This window comes from Chamaea fasciata, unplaced genomic scaffold, assembly GCF_029207755.1.
Source record: "Chamaea fasciata isolate MVZ Bird 193981 ecotype frontalis unplaced genomic scaffold, bChaFas1.0.hap1 SCAF_5, whole genome shotgun sequence".
In the NCBI taxonomy this organism is placed as follows: Eukaryota; Metazoa; Chordata; class Aves; order Passeriformes; family Sylviidae; genus Chamaea; species Chamaea fasciata.
In genome coordinates, this window is record NW_027094090.1 from 7,194,210 (window position 1) to 7,210,014 (window position 15,805).

A 15,805-nucleotide genomic window follows, 5' to 3' on the forward strand; every position below is an offset into this window, starting at 1 on the left:
AAATGGGAGGAAGGGGTTGAAACCATCCCTTAGAGCAGTCATTTAACAAAGCACCACTTTATCAATGCATGCCATGCCCAGTTTGATTCATTACTTCAATTTCAGTGTTGGAAAGAGTAAAGTCTTTGAAAGGACACAGTCCTCTGCTTTAAAGTTCATTCTAAACTCTTGCCTTTCAGTGCACAAAACAGCATGCAGCACTCCCCTGTATGCCACCAGATGCTGTCAGTCAAAAGAATTAAGCATCAAAACAAAGTCTTCCATCAATACAAAAAAAAAAAAATCCACAGGAGAGTAGAACAGGTGACATCACTTGTTCTTCAGCAACCAGTCACCTTCTTCTCTCGTAATTGTGTGGTGTGGAACGAAAACTAAAGTGCTTTGGAAAACAACTTTACTGAAAGCTGATATGAGGATGCTGCAGCAATTAAGAATTTTGTACACCAGACACAGAGATTTTAATTGACACAGCAATATAAACCTGGGCACCCTTCTGGGGCAAAGCTCTTGCACATCACACACTGAGCCCACCTCGACCTCAGCACCACAGAAACAAGAGACTGCCCCTGGCAGCTGCTGGTTGCAGTCATCCCGTGCCTGCAACACTGAGACAGCTTTGGGAGAAGGAAGAACTACTCAGCCACAGGAAACCACGACAGTGGATTAGGAAGAGACTAGACAGACACAGGAATTACAATTTGAGCAGAAAATTTAGCTACTTAGGGATCCATATGGCCCACTGCCATGGCATACAAGAAGCCCCCCCGGATTTAAATAATCCCCATCCTGAAGTTCTTCTCCCAGTTCCCTTAAAAAGGTATCCCAGTATCACTGACCTGACTGACCCCAACTGCATTTTGAGCTGGCTCCCAGTTTTAGAGTCACCTCCTCTAAAATTGCACAATTTAAGTGACACAGTTTTGGAAATTTTCTAGAAAAAAAACACTGGTCTAACTTGTATTAAACCCTGCTTTTTTTGAAAATTAGATTTACTATATAGACCAGTGTTTGTCCTCTCTGCAATACTTTTGGCTGAAGCTGGCAAATGGATTACATTTAGCTAAAGGAACACATTGTCTTGGATCTGTTAATCCTATTAGTTACCTGGAAATAGGTACCAAGGTTGAGGAGATGCTTTTTTAGTGCTTCTATAAAGAAAAAAAGCAGGTCCTAACTAGCTGGAAAATATATAGAACCCTTCTGGGGCAGCTCACAGTGCTAAAATTTCTTCCTGTAGTGCAATAAACATGAGCAATGAAGCAACTTTATACAGATACATAATGCTACAGTGGAAGTTTAAGCAAAAATCTGTCTCTCCATTAAACAGCTGTATTCATTGCAAGAAAAAATTTTCCACTTCAACCCTCACACCAACGTACTTCACCTTTTTGTGTCTCTAATATCCACTCACACACTCTTCCTTACTTAAATTGTAAGTTCTTCAGGGCAGAGACTGTCTCTTTACAACAGTGATGAGTGGGAAGGACCCTCAGGCCACTGGAAAATAAAACAATAGTTGGCACACTTATTTTCTAACTTCACATGCTAACTTGTCCTCAAGCAAGGAAATTTATTTTATTTTGCTTACATACTATACTGAAAAAAAACCCCAACCAACAAACCAAAATCCAACCAGTCATTGCACTCTCAGTAAGTTAGAGTTATAGAGGAAACTTTGAGGGTACAGCACTTTTGCCCAATTAGGAAAAGGATGTGGCATATAAAATGGCCAGGTGATGCCTCTAACCTCTCCCTCTTTATGCCCAGATGAATCAGTCACTAACTGCAGACAAGGCAAGGCAGGCCCAAGAACTCAGATTGGAGCTTCCCCAAAAGAGAGTTTTGACACAATGGCATCTGAAACACTGCTTTGACCTTTTAAACTAAATCCTCCACCTAAGACTGACAGCCATAGACATTCACAAATTTCAGTCTTCATTAAAAGCTTCAAGGCTGGCTTTCTAAATGCTATCTTTCAGAAAAAAAAAAAACTTAATCTTTTCAACAGAATTTAGATTCACACCAAGAGATAAATGCTTTCTGCACTACAGAGACGTTAATTTTCTTGAATTCTAAAGCTTGCTTTCAAGGTATTTTCTGAAAAAGGAAGAATATGTTTGCTCATATTTTGTGTAAGAAGCTTATGACTTGCTCAGCCTTCCTGCACTTGAAAGAACAAACAGATAAACAGAGAGTAATGGGCAGACTAACATTGCCTTTGGAGAGTCACCAGCTCCCACAGTTGCCATCTGTGGTAACAAACCACTCACAGGACAACCCTTGCACAGCCAGGGCTCCCTTCCAGAGCACACCAGACCTGAGCAAACACACCAGTGCCTGAGCACTTGTGATCAGGAACTGTGTCACTGCACTGCTCAGTGTGACACAGGACACAGGAGAATGGTGAGACAATTCACCACTCAGCACGCTCACCTCCCAAAGGTCGTGTGGCAAAGCCCACTGCCCACACCATCAACACCCTGGGTACAACCCCCAGCACTTGTTTGCTTCTGCATCTTACACAGGGATGGCCTCAAAAGTACCTGAGGCTTGCAAGAAAAGATCCATTTACTTTTAGATACCAAAACGCCACCTTCCAAATAGCAAAACTACCATGACTCTTTCCCTGTCCTTTCCCCCATTCCCATCCAAACTTGTGTATAAATTTCTGACAGACTGTTTTCAGGGAGCAGCAGTGATGTGCCAGGTATTATGAGAGTTAAACAAGCATATTACAGCTTGCCTTATATGTCATAGATCTTCTTCAAGGACAAGTAACCTCGAAAAGCTCTAGGCTGAAAAAAAAAAAACCCTAAGCATAGAACCATAACAGAAATCATAACCCATCAAACTCCTCCTCCCTATTCTCACCAAAAATAAATTCAACAAATCCCAGTGGCTTCAGATGAAAATTTGCTTTCTACTTCTACCAGCAGCCAAGTGCCAAACAGCATCTCAGGGTGAGGCCAGGCACCCACTCTTCCTTGAAGGGCACCAAGGAGCTCAACCACTGCAGCAAGTCTGAAGGACGTGGCAGCAATGCAAGGCGACATTCAGCAAGTCATCTTTGTCCCCAGTGACACTTCAGAGGAAACTGAGGTACCAGAGACATATTCCAGTGAAATAGAGCAGTGTACATGTTCAAAGGGCTGCTCAGCAAGTCATCCTGCCAGGAAGACGACAGTTGACTTTGACTGAAACTCCTTGCTCTTCAGAGGTACTAAACAGTAAAGCTGTACCTCTGTGGTTCTTCTAACATGCAAAGCGACTCCAGATCGTTCACTCTGAGCCCTGTCCTTAAGTGCTCCAGTCAGCTAGAGGTGCACTTCACCCAGCTGAAAGCATAAACTCCAGCTTCCTTGAAATCTTTTCAGCTTGTTTAGAAGCATCCAGCACAGGCACTGGCCTAGATCAGGAATGCAGTTATGCACACACGAATGGTCCTGACCCACTTCTCGCCACATCGTCCCAGCTACTCAGAGCTGTGAACTCTATTTATTATTAGCACCAGAACAAGAAAAAGCCTCTGTGTGTACATGAAGTCTGACAAATGCCCACTCACTGCACAGGCAAGGAATGAAAGGAATTGTTCTATGACTTGCCATCATCATCCTCCTCTCGCCAACCCACTGAATGCCATGACTATTAAAATACCTTTGATGGGCAGAGTTTGCCTCCCCTTCAGGGCAGACAGTGCTGACCTGGCAAGGTGGTTAGCACCAGTGGGCACAAGCATGGTGAACTGGACATCTTCAAGAGCCACAGGAGAACTCTAAACAATCAAGTAAGGAAAAGAAGCTCAAAGAGAGTCCCCCTCTACAGAAAAACACTTTAAAGACTGAGTTTTTCCTGCCTAAAATATATTATACTAGAAAGCAGAGCGACTGCTTCAAATGAAGCCAAACATGAGGGCAGTTTCTCCTTCAGAAGAATTCCTGGGTTTCAGCTCCATAGCTTACAAGAAAGGTAAGTAATTCCCCAGTACAAGGTAAAACACAAGATCCATCCCACCCCAACAAGCAACAAGACTGTTCTCCGGGATATGAAAATACCCCTCATAGCAGCAGCACTTTCCATGCTTTGTCATCACAAGGTCTCTACAGGACTCTAATGCAGCTCACACAGAGAGGCTGTAAATGGAAACGGCTGAGATTTGCTAAAGGACAGCACAAAGGTTTTACAGTTCATCCTGAAAGAACATGTGCTGCCAAAAATTGCAGTATAAATGTAAAAATAAAGAAATTGAGCACATCTAAATGAGGGGGATTTGTCCCACTGTTCCTAAATGACTGCACTACTTCTTTCTTGATGAGGAGTATGGATGTGCACAAAAGGCAACCTTCTGCCTTCATGTTGTCAAAGACATTTTAAAAATGTAAGCAAATCCAGGAGGTTTGCTTCTAGGATAAATAAAGCTAAACAAGGCAAAGGGTATTGCATTTGTGCTCCCTGCTGACATCATAAAACTGGGATCCTTGTCCCAGATAAGCAAGCTGAAGACCTGCTAAAGACTCAGTAAACTCCACTGCACACAAGACCTCTGCTACAAGCAAACTGCACCAAGTCACCACAAAACCTGCCCTTTCAGCAGCTACACACACAGGCTAAACCAGTGCAAAAAATACCGATTTCGAAAGTTATTTTAAAATGCGACACAGACCAGCAGACAGCACTGCCCACAAATGCTCCAAAATCTTTGCAACTTATTCTTGTATAGACACACCTTGGAAACACTGTTCTCCCACCTGTGAGAGTCTCACCCTTCATTGCACAAAACTTACAGCACCAGCCTAAGCACAAGAAGTAGCCTGTCAGCACAAAAGTTGTTTTGAAACCAAAGTTACAAACAGGACTGACTTCACAATTATAACCATCAAGCACCAAGGCACTGAAAGGAAAAACATTATTTCAATTTTCCTAAAGTTACAGAGCACAGAGGCAGCAGGTAAGCTTCAGTGCTTCGAGTTATGCAGAAAAGGGAAGAAAAGACCACATCCTTCCTTTTCTTGCATACACCAGTGTTACATGCTCATAGAGCCCCGTAAGATTTCTGCCACAGAACTGCCATGGGCCACTCCCTGCTGTCATGCAACACCCACAGCCCTTCACACCAACAACCCAAAGCAGAAAAGCAACCAGGTGAGAAGAGCAGCTACGTGACTGTCTGTGCATATCACAACAAAGAACAGCCACCCCTCTAGAAAACACTTAAAAAAAAAGCAGAAGTCTGGTCTCTCAGGGTGGGGGTCTGCACTCAAACCAACTGCTGGGGTCAAAGAAAGGCAGTCCTGGTCTTGCCATGACTCACCTGGCTCTGCAAAGTCTCCTCTGCCCTTCTGCAGGCACCTGCTCACACACGACTGTACAGTGGGACATGAAGGACCTCCCCTAAGACCCATCTGTAAAAACGGCACCCACTATTTGAAGACAGGTATAGAAAGGAGAAGAAAAACGTCCCTTTCTTTTTTCTCTTCTCTCCTGTGCATGCTGAATCTCATTGTTTAAGTACTTATCCCCACAAAACCCTTGTTTTCCACAGTCTAACAAAGACCAGCACGGCTGAGATGGAAGACCCATGAGTACATCACAGCCAGGTAACCCAACCAGTTTTCACACTGTGCCTTTTGGGCTGTGCCTCTTCTCCCACTCCTTCTGGAAGGGGCAGTATTTTCATTTCAACACCAGCCAACAGCTCAGGACACACGAGCTCAAGTTCTTCCACCACTACACAGCTCCTATGTGGTCACAGGCAACTCATTTTCTTGCTTATGCTTTTTATTCCCCATCTGCAAAGGAAAGTTGTCTTCCCCACAACAGGAACACATGGTATTCCTTCAGCATGGTTTTAAAAAGATTAATATAAACGAAGCATTCAAAGAGATAAGCCTGCCATGAGCATGCAAGACATGGGAAGCTGAAGTATCACTTATAAATGCAGTTCTAAACAGATAATTTCTCTTTCTTCTGAAAGTACATTTTTCCTATCAAATCTGCAGCTTTATGTTCAGGTTAGCATGTGAACAATTCTCTTTCCACATCTGAATCCTTCCACTGTCTTGTGTCAAAACCAAACATCAAAACCCCAACCCACATGCCTTTTAAGTAAACTCCAGAAGAGTTGCAGGCTCTTTGCAACATTCTGTTGTGCTGCAAACCATGCGTCACTGACAGTCAAAAACATGCCAGGTCTGGCCAAACCAGAACAAACTTTAGACTTATAACTGAGCTGAAGAAGCATCAAGCATTTTCTTCCCCTTCACAGTGAGACCCTGCATGTATCTTGCTCTTTCATACTGTGTCAGACCAGCATCAGCCCTGAGCTGTGTCAGACACTCTTGCTTTGTGTTCTCAGGAGATGCAAACAGAACCAAAGTTGTACAGCACAGAGATGTCAGATACAAAACTGTTCAGCAGAAGCTGAGCATTGAAACTGACTGTTTACAACTACCACAGCCCCAGAACAGATTAAGAGTTGGCCACATGTATTTAATACTGTTAACTGCATACAAAGATAACATAGCTTTATTCAATCAAATATTTTCTTTGAAACTTTGACAGAGCCAAAGTTCTGTTAGAGCCAGTTACTGGTTAAACAGTTCCACTCGTCTTCCCACAGCTAGCAAACATGATTATTTCCTTCTCTCTTTCTCCATTTCTCTTTCTGCCCCAATTTTTAGGTAATTTCCATGTCCTTACTGAAGTCATGAAGGAGTGGTCTCAAAACCAGTTTCTCAATGTCCCGAGTATAGGCAGTGTGTAAAAACTGAGAGACTCCCCCACCCCCAGCCCAGTCTATCACTGTCTCTCGAGCCAGGCTGTTCCACTGCGTGACTCTGACAAACAATCTGCCACTTCAGCAAATGCACTGACCAGAGCCACCACACAGATCAGATTGTGGAGGAGAGCTCGTGCGAGGAAGCGCACCCAACTGCAGCTGCCACATGGCCCTTCACTTACCCAGGAGTGCAGGGCTCAACACAGGCTCAAAACCTCTAAAGGCTTGCAGGTGAAGTGGACTTCAGAGAAACTTCCTAATTTTGAAGAGAGAAGAAAGATGCTAAGAGTGAAAAAGAAGGAAGAGAATAAATTAAGGGATATGAGACCTGAAGCAGAAAGGAGAAAGCAAGAGGAAAAGTATTGTGAGGACCTGATGAGATGATTCTCCCACTTCTAACTTTTGGGAAGCATCAGCATGCCATTTTAATTAACAATACTTAAATACTGAAGACAATATAGTGACATTACTCTTGAGCATTATGGACACAGAAGTGACATTTCACCTGCCAAAATCATCCCTGGCAAAACTCCACCACCGTCAGTGGAACTACACCAAGCATGAAATTGGCCCACAGTTGCATTAAGACAAAAAAGGCTTTGTTTCAGGAGATATGGGGAATTTCTGGTTCTTTATAATAAAGCTCAGCAAACAATTGTTTATTGTCCCTAAGCAAATATCGCTGACACCAAACAAGCAGCCATCACATTCAGAGCACACACTGTCTGTCCGTAGGAAGACATCCATCAATAAAGCAACAGATTCCCAGTGTCCTGCTCATATCACAAGGAAATTAAAGGCAGTTTAAATGCCTCCCAAATTGCCAACCAGATCCCCAAGCAGTCATTCTCATTTTCAGCAACATCCTTCCAGACTCCTCTGCCAAGTCAAGGAAAGTTGAATGTCCTGAGTGGTGCTACAGGACTCAGTGCACACACAGACGTACCACAACGCTGAGCAGCACCACTGCCAGAGTTATTCAACAATACTCCCACCACAAACCATACACCGCGACCACACTATGCTCACACAGAAGCATCTTTTCCTCCTTTTGTTACATTTCTGTTTGACCATGTGAATTCCCAACGAAATCCCCCAAGTACACATGTTTCTGCCGTTCCTTAGCGCTCACCACAACCATGCCTTGGGCTTACAGGGCCAATGCTGCTCCAATGCCAGCCACGGCCGTACACCACATTTGCACAGTATCGATTTATGCCAGAACTCATTAAGCTATGAAAAAAATCCAATGGCTGAAGCAAACAAGTAGTTCAGGCACACAGAGCTCCCGTACTGCATCCCTTCCCCTCATGCACCCTCACAACGCGTTTCTCTGTGCAGTCTCCCTGGCCAGCTTCGCAGCCTTTCAACCCAATGCACAGCAAAACCTGGACATTTGAATTCCCGGGCTCCTTGAGGGAGAGTCTGACAGACCCAGGTGGGAGCACAGGAGAAGTAGCTCCTCGGGGCTTGTCCCGCTCCCAGCTTCTACTTGTTCTAAAGAGCTGTAAGAAGACATCCACTGCCCACACCAGAAGTTCAGCTGCTCTGGATGCTCATTTTACAGAGAACCACGTATAGGAAATAAAATATTTATCATTTTTGTTTGCTTTTCTAACTCCTCTTCCCGTCCACCACCATCCATTCCCCCAGTCCTGCCGGCCTGCACCCACGGATCCCGCGGTGTTATGGGGGTGCTCCCACGACCGCAAGAGTCACCCAAGGATCAAAGCTACCCACAAGGACACGCCGAACACCCACCGGTCCCACGGCCCCGGCGAGCCGGGGACACTCACGGGTGGCGGCGGGACCGGCAGCACCGCCGGAGCCCCGCACACCCCTCTGCTTGCTCCCCCTTTAATTAATGCAGAGCCACGACGAACTCCCCGCGTTTCCTTTCACGAAGGAAGGCGCGGGTGCCCCCCCCCCCCGAGCCGGGAGCCGCCGTCCCTCAGCCCACTCCCCCGGCTGGGATATCCCGTCCCTCCACGCCAGCGCCTTTGTGTGCGGAGCACACACAGAACCTACCTCGGCGGGGCGGCTCTGCCCGGCCGGCAGCGCGGGGGACGAGGGCAGGGAGAGCCGAGGGGGGACGGAGAGAAGCGGCCGCTGCCCGCCCGCCCGGTGCCGCCGGAGTGTCCGCCCGACCCCGCCACACGCGCGGAGCCGGCCCGGCCGCGCCTGAGGGGAGCGGCGGGGCGGGCCGGGGGCGGGCCCGGCGCTGAGTCACCGCCGCGGCCGCCCCGCCGCCTCCTTTGTTGTCAGGCGTGGAAAAATCCGGGGTGGCGGGGATGGCTGGAGGGAAATCCCGAGGGAAACGGGGGAAAAACTGGGCCCGTGTGGCGGCCTGGGCCGGCCCGCCCCGCCCCGGGAGGGACAACGCGCGTGGGGCAGCCACGGGTGGTTCTCCAAGTGCTGCCGGGGCTGTGGGTGCGATGAGCGGCCCCGCTCACCTGCGGGAGCCATCTCTCCTTCCATGGAAAAGAATTTCCCAGCTGTGCCTGCCTGTAACTTTCCCGAGGGGTTCCTTCCCAGAGCCCTGTGCCTGGGGATGTTATCACCGTTCATTCTGTAGGAATTAAGGTGCTCATCCAAGTTGGAGGCCAAGAGGTCACGGTCGGCTAGCCAGCCAACACGTGTGCAGTGTACCCAAAATCTGTCTCCGAGTGAGCATCGCACGATGGGGACATGAGAAAGAATCTGGGACACGCCATAGCGTGCACAGACTTGGGAATGAACCCAAACAAAGACGTTTGGGGATGAAATGTATGTTTACGCACTGGGGTACACACTGGGATTAAACAGATTTATTTTGTGTATTTATCCCTGGGATTATTTTGCGTTTCTTCAAAACAGAAGACTTGAATCACAGCACAGCGACCGGAATCATCTCAGGGATGAGAAGCTTCAGCCTCATCTGGGGAGCTCAGGAATTTGAGGACCTAAGGATTCAGCATCCCTTGGGCTGTGGAGACAGACCCTTCCCCTGCAAAACCCCCAGACCCAGAGGTCCCAGCAGGAAGCGTGTTGGGTGCTCAGTAGATGGAGCTATTTCCACCGAATTCATCCTAAATAACCCTCTGCCCCAGGATGGGAAGGGCAGCGAGTGAGTTTGGAGAAACACGTTTTCTGTGAGGCAAGGTTGAAATCCTGAGTGCTAGTATGTAGTAAAAGACTTTTCAGGTCTTTGTGTGCAGCTGTTCTTCCACAGGAATAAACGGCAGTTGGGTTGAAGCCTAGGAAATAGATGAAATCCAGGGCACCAGTGGCCATTGTCACATCTGGTTCCATTCAAGCCCGCTGCCAAGCACCTGCATACATAATCAGAGCTGTCCTGTGAACAAATGAAATGTTAAAAAATACCTAATGCTCCTCCAAAAGTCCCTCGTGACATGCCAATCTGGACAACGATTTGTGTTGTCCATGTTCACAGTGTCAGCCCTGGCAATGAGCAGCCTCATTCCTCTGCACCCCTTCCTTTACAGGAGAGTTGTGAGATATGGCTGTTCTGATGTGGTGTTCATGGACACTGTATGGAGAAAACCTCATAAAAATTGACTCTTTAAAAATAAATGTGGTAAAATTCTGTGCCAGGATGAATGAGGCAGTATAAATATTGATTAGTTCCCTGGTCTGTGAGCAACCCTCCGTCTGAAGCATGGGAGGGGGAAATAGTTTATGGCCAGAAAATTGCAAACAGCAACAAAATAAAATTATTGCAAGGCCAGCAGAATGCTGGTCTTCCCTATCTTTTGCATTCTTGACCTTAGAGACCTCTCCATATCATTTCTGTAAGCAAGCATTAACAATTTGTATTCTAAAGACACTTTGTAGTAGCCCTGATCAAGTTTTTTATCTCTGTTGCCTTAGACACTGCACAGGCAGTTGTCCCTGCTCTGAAATCTGACACGTTACATCACTGTTTCCCAACCCTTCCTCAGCTCAGGCAGCTATTTTGTTGGGATATGTATGGTCTTCCCAACAGATCCTGCACATCCACACCTTTAAATGGCATGTAACACTTTTCTGAAGCAAAATTACAAAAAAAACTTGGCATCTCTTGCCATGGCTTGTCAAAGGAGCACGGGCATTTTTCATGGTATTTTGTTCCAGAGTTACATTCAGTTTAAGTGTGTGGCATTGGGGCAATGTTGGCAGGTACAGATTTAACAAAGTCCACACGCATACAGAATTATCTTGTGTTTTGTGAAATTACTGTAATGCTGTGCATCTCCTAAGCTGCCATGGCTGTATCCAGACCTGAAAACTATTGCTGAAGCAAGAAAGGGAAAGATTTGTGAGGGGCAGAAAGTTGAAAGGACTCACCAAGGACACACCCGAAGACCAGAAATGGCCGAGATCAATCTGTTATCCCATTGTCTTAATTCTTCACTCCGTGCCTCACAAGAGACAGTGGTCAAATGATAGGTCTGAGTCAAACATCTCACGAGCAATTTAAGGGATAACTTGAGTCATCACATTGCCTGGTTTTGGTGCAAGAGCTGCCTGGTACCTCAGACCCCTGGCAGGGGAATGGGTCAGTCCAGCTCAGCTGCAGCCCCTAAGAGAGGAACATGAGTGGTCAGCATTGTCTCCCATCAGTGAGCCACTCAGATTCCTGGAATTCCTGTTTCTTCTTTAAGGCACATTGTATGTGCCTTTTGCCCACATGAAAATTACAGTCCATGGTTCATGTGATGAAGAAATTTGGCCACAACTGTGTTTTACTCATGACGAACCTTCTCCCCCTAGCGCTGTGGGTACTGAAACTCTAGAAAGCACTCAAAAAAGCCTCAGGGATCTTTCTAGATGAAAAGCAATATATAAATGTAAAACATTACCATTTTATTTTAAATGAAAAGCAGTGTATTGGAATAAAAAAAAATTTAATACACTGGCTGCACTTTAGACAGAATGATTCACTGGAAATAATATGAAAAAATTCCCTTCTTGTTAATATTATAGCCAAAAGTGCATAGACATTCTATCATATGATCGTCACAGGACATTTGTAATATGTACTTTGGCATTTTGATGTCACATGAATCAATTCTTATGTATTTTAATTGCCTGTTGCTGTTTGTTTTTTCTTTTAGTCGAACTGCAGAATTAAAAGCAAAATCATCCTTTAATTTAAATCCCTCTTCGTGAGGCAGGGAATTGCATTTTAAGCCATGCCTGCACCATACCTAGCCTTTGAGTGTTACCACATTATAACCTTAAATAATAGTAATAACAATTTTACTGTAGCAGAAACAAAGTGGAATATTTTATAGGGGTAGACACAAGTGGAGTCAGCTGCTGTGGGATTCCCCTACCTTAGTTTTAGCTGTCTGCAGGCAGACGTCTCGTCTACGCAGGTCATGAAGGCTGGGGAAGAGGTAGGTACCCTCAGAGAGAGATTTGTGCCTCCTACCCTAAATGTCTATGTTAGAACTGGACTAACTGCTTTGGAAATGCTTCTGCTGGTTGTACAAGGCAGCACCTGACCAGCTTCAGCTAGATGCCTTCCTCAGAATTACTTTAGCTTTGTGTAATTCCTTCACCCCAAGTGGCAAAATGCCTCCCTATTGCCTGCTCCCCTTTGCAAACACTGACTTGAATCATAGGAGACTGTGGTTTTCTTTATTCCCCTGTAGCCACTTTAAATGTAATTTATTTTCTAGATTTTTAATTTAATAGAAGTAAATCAATGGGAATGCAGGTCGCTCTGGATGTTTTTCCGTACTACAATTCTTCAGAAACATCAGTTACATATTTGAAGAAACATCTGCTATGCACATAGATGAACATATATATAGGAGCTGAACAATATGACTTCGGGGCTTGCAGGGTTTTCTTTACACAAAGCCAGGGGCATAAAAGGGATTTCCTCCAAGTTTTCCTGTGTATTAATAATGAAGATCAGGATGCCACCTTTGCTTCTTCCCCTTCTGAGTACACAGTGAAAGGAAATGGTTCTGGATCGAATCACAAAGAGCAGTGGAAAAAAAACAGACTACACTCCACACTGGCACTCAGGAGTTTAATTACCCAGCACACTGCATCTTTATGGAAGAAGTAGACAGATAAATCCCATATGTTAATAGTTGCCCCCCTGTGGATGACCTTTGGCTCAAATATTCCATATTGTGATTAATGTCACACAGTTGGATCCGAAACATGCTCATTCCCCAGGCTGCAGAAAAAAAGGGGATTTAATTTACCTTCCAAAAGCAGAGTTTCATTTGATCACTTTTTTCACTATTTTATCCCTGCCTGTAGTCTGGGCTCTGAAAAGCTGTTCTGCATTCCCTCTGCTAGGACTTAAGACGCATCTTCTTATATTGCCTCCACTACTGACTCTGACTCCACTCCACTACTGACTTATTTTACCTCAAGTTCTGGTCTAGTGGAATGGAGAAAATAACTGTGACTTCCTTACTGACACCATTTGAACTTGCAGATAGAAGACACTAAGTGAGGTTCATCTTCAGATAAAATTAGATATTGACCTCTAGAATCTCAAGGTCTCATAAGAGTAGGTCAGAAAATTATAGATATGCTTGGATTGTGGTTTTCTGGCCACCTTCTCCCCTAATCTTGCCATTTTTCTGTGCCTTTGCTTGCCTTCTCATGTCATTATAGTGATCTTACATTATTCTGGTAAAACAAACTACCCCTGGCACTGGCAGAGGTAAGCAGGCACCAAGATCTCTGAGCCCACGTGTCAGTTTGATCCTGAAGGACACAGGATCTGTGGAAAGGATACACATCCTATGTAAAATACAGATACACAGTGCCTAGCATTCCGTGGCACTTTTCTGGGGAAATCAGATCCTCAAACATACGTTTACAGTGGGCTTAGGGTTATAATGCAGAACATTTTAACAGACTCAACAACACGTTACCGGCATCCTCAGTAGGACCAAAGCCTTGAGATGCTGCAAGTAATGATACCAGAATTCCTCTCCATTTGACTTCTCGAGAGTCATGTCTGACACAGAAAGCCCCATTCAGCTAATTAAGTCATTGCTAAAATTGCCACAACCCTCACGTTAGACTGAGTCTGTGTTTCTGCCTGCCTCTTAGATGAGATGGAGCAACAAAGCCTGGTGAGGGCTTGGAAACTGCTCCTGCTCCTGCTCCTGTGGAGATCATGAGGAATTTTGCTTTTACTGGGCCTACAAACACATGGCCAGCTGTTTTCCCAGGGATGACACAGGAAGGTCTGTGGAAATACAGCTGTAATAGCTGGAGACCCAGAAAACGTGAGACAAAACTTCCGAGGAGGTCTGTCCCTGCCTCTGACCAGGACACAGCTGGACTGTTGTGCAGGCTGGGCAAATTTTTCCATTCCCAAGCTGGTTTATTTACCCAGGATGACAGGCTGTTAGCAGATTGTACTTGGGGTGGCCCTACAGCAATTGGAACAGACAATCTCATATCATTTCCCACTACAAGAAATAGTCAAGTGCTCCTTCCTCCATGAAAGGAGAGATGGGCATATATTCTCTGTGCTCTAAGCCATAAAGGACATGCAAATTGCAAGGGACAAGTAGCTTTATTTCTGTCTTTTGTGCAGCAATGGTTGCACTCTGGGGACTTTCAATGGGCCACATACACACGTGCAGAGGATCATGCACATGGATCAAGACTCTACAGCATCTTCCATCACAGGATCTCAAAGTGCTGGTCAAACCTAATGACTTGTCCTTGCTTTGGCTGGGATAGAGTTAGTTTTCCTCCTAGTAGCTGATACTGTAAGATATCAATAACCATGGGCATGCTGCAAACACCATGGTTATTGATATCCTACAGTATCAGCTACTAGGAGGAAAATTCATGCCCAAAATATATAAGCATGTCTAATTTAGAAATGAAAAACTAGATTTTCAACTTCCAACCCTAGTTTAACTTAAGAGGAGAGTTAGAGATCACCATTCCTAAAAATAAAGTGAAAGAAAGAAAAAAAAAAACCTCCACCTGCTGGCCTTTGATATCTAAAGCAAAAGTTGAATCTCTTAGTGTTGAGTTCCCCATATTTCTATGTGGGATTTACTGTGCAGAAATCCATGAACATTATGAGTTATGCTGTGCCAAGCAGAGAGTCTTGAGTAAGCTCAGCATCTCAGACCTTCTATGCAGGCTCTGCAGAACTGGTGGGTCCACGCCAAAATAGTTTTGTGTGTATGCAAATCCCCTTGCATGGGCAGGTTAGCCCAATTTATCACACCACAACAGTTGCTAAGCACTTGGAAATCCTTAGTATAGCCAAGCTGCTCTGGTTTTTCCATAATTTCCATAAATACAAAAAAAGCCACAGGATGGCAGAATTAGAGAAGTGGTAGGGGTGACAGAGACTTCCAAGCCAACACACTGGGCTAGTAGCAGTTCTGGGAACAGGAGTCAGAGCTCCAGGTTCTCACTGTCCCAGTAACAGGCAGGTTGCACACTGGAATGTGTACCCACTCCATAACTGGGTCTGTGATCACCACATGGCATCTCCAACTGGCTCAGGCCTGTCTTAGGCAGTCACACCATAAAATTCTGCCTGGATTATCTTTAGTCTTGCGTGCAGTTGGGATTTCTGGGGTCATTCTTCCTGGGGAAGTTGTGCTAAAATAAGTTCAAAGTCTACCTGATTCTTTCTCAGTGAGTCATTCATCATGGGAGTGCTTGCCTTGGTCCTCTAGACACATAGGGAGAACTGTGGGAAGAAACTGAAGAGACAAAGTAAATGGGATAGAATCCCAGAGGAAAGCAGAGGCATAGTCTGCACTTCCAACCATGGCTGAGAAGCTGGGTTGTGTATTAGTGTATTGTGTAAATCGAGAAAGAAAATATGGGGAATGCTGTATCAGAGCCTTCAGCAATGGGTAGTGAAGGCACGGTGTGAGCACAGTAGGTCCATTTCAGCTTAATCAGTTTAGAATTTCAGCTGAGTCTCTTGTCACCAATTCTGCTACAAATAGTAATGGAGTAATGACAGCAAAGCAAGCAATTAACTGAAATAGGTTTCCAACTATTTTCCTGGTTTCCCACTTGAAA

General features: G+C 45.2%; 1 protein-coding gene across 2 annotated transcripts in view; it reads right to left on the reverse strand.

Annotated features, from left to right (window-relative positions):
- FAM107B (family with sequence similarity 107 member B) overlaps window positions 1-8,948 on the reverse strand; it is a 59,102-nt gene extending 50,154 nt beyond the window's left edge. The window contains exon 1 of one of the 2 annotated variants that reach the window (XM_066182751.1): window positions 8,804-8,948. The gene's annotated coding sequence lies outside the window, so the exon portion shown is untranslated. The remainder of the gene's footprint in view (window positions 1-8,803) is intronic. The other variant, XM_066182748.1, reaches the window with a different exon arrangement.
- Between the last annotated feature and the right edge of the window lie 6,857 nt (window positions 8,949-15,805).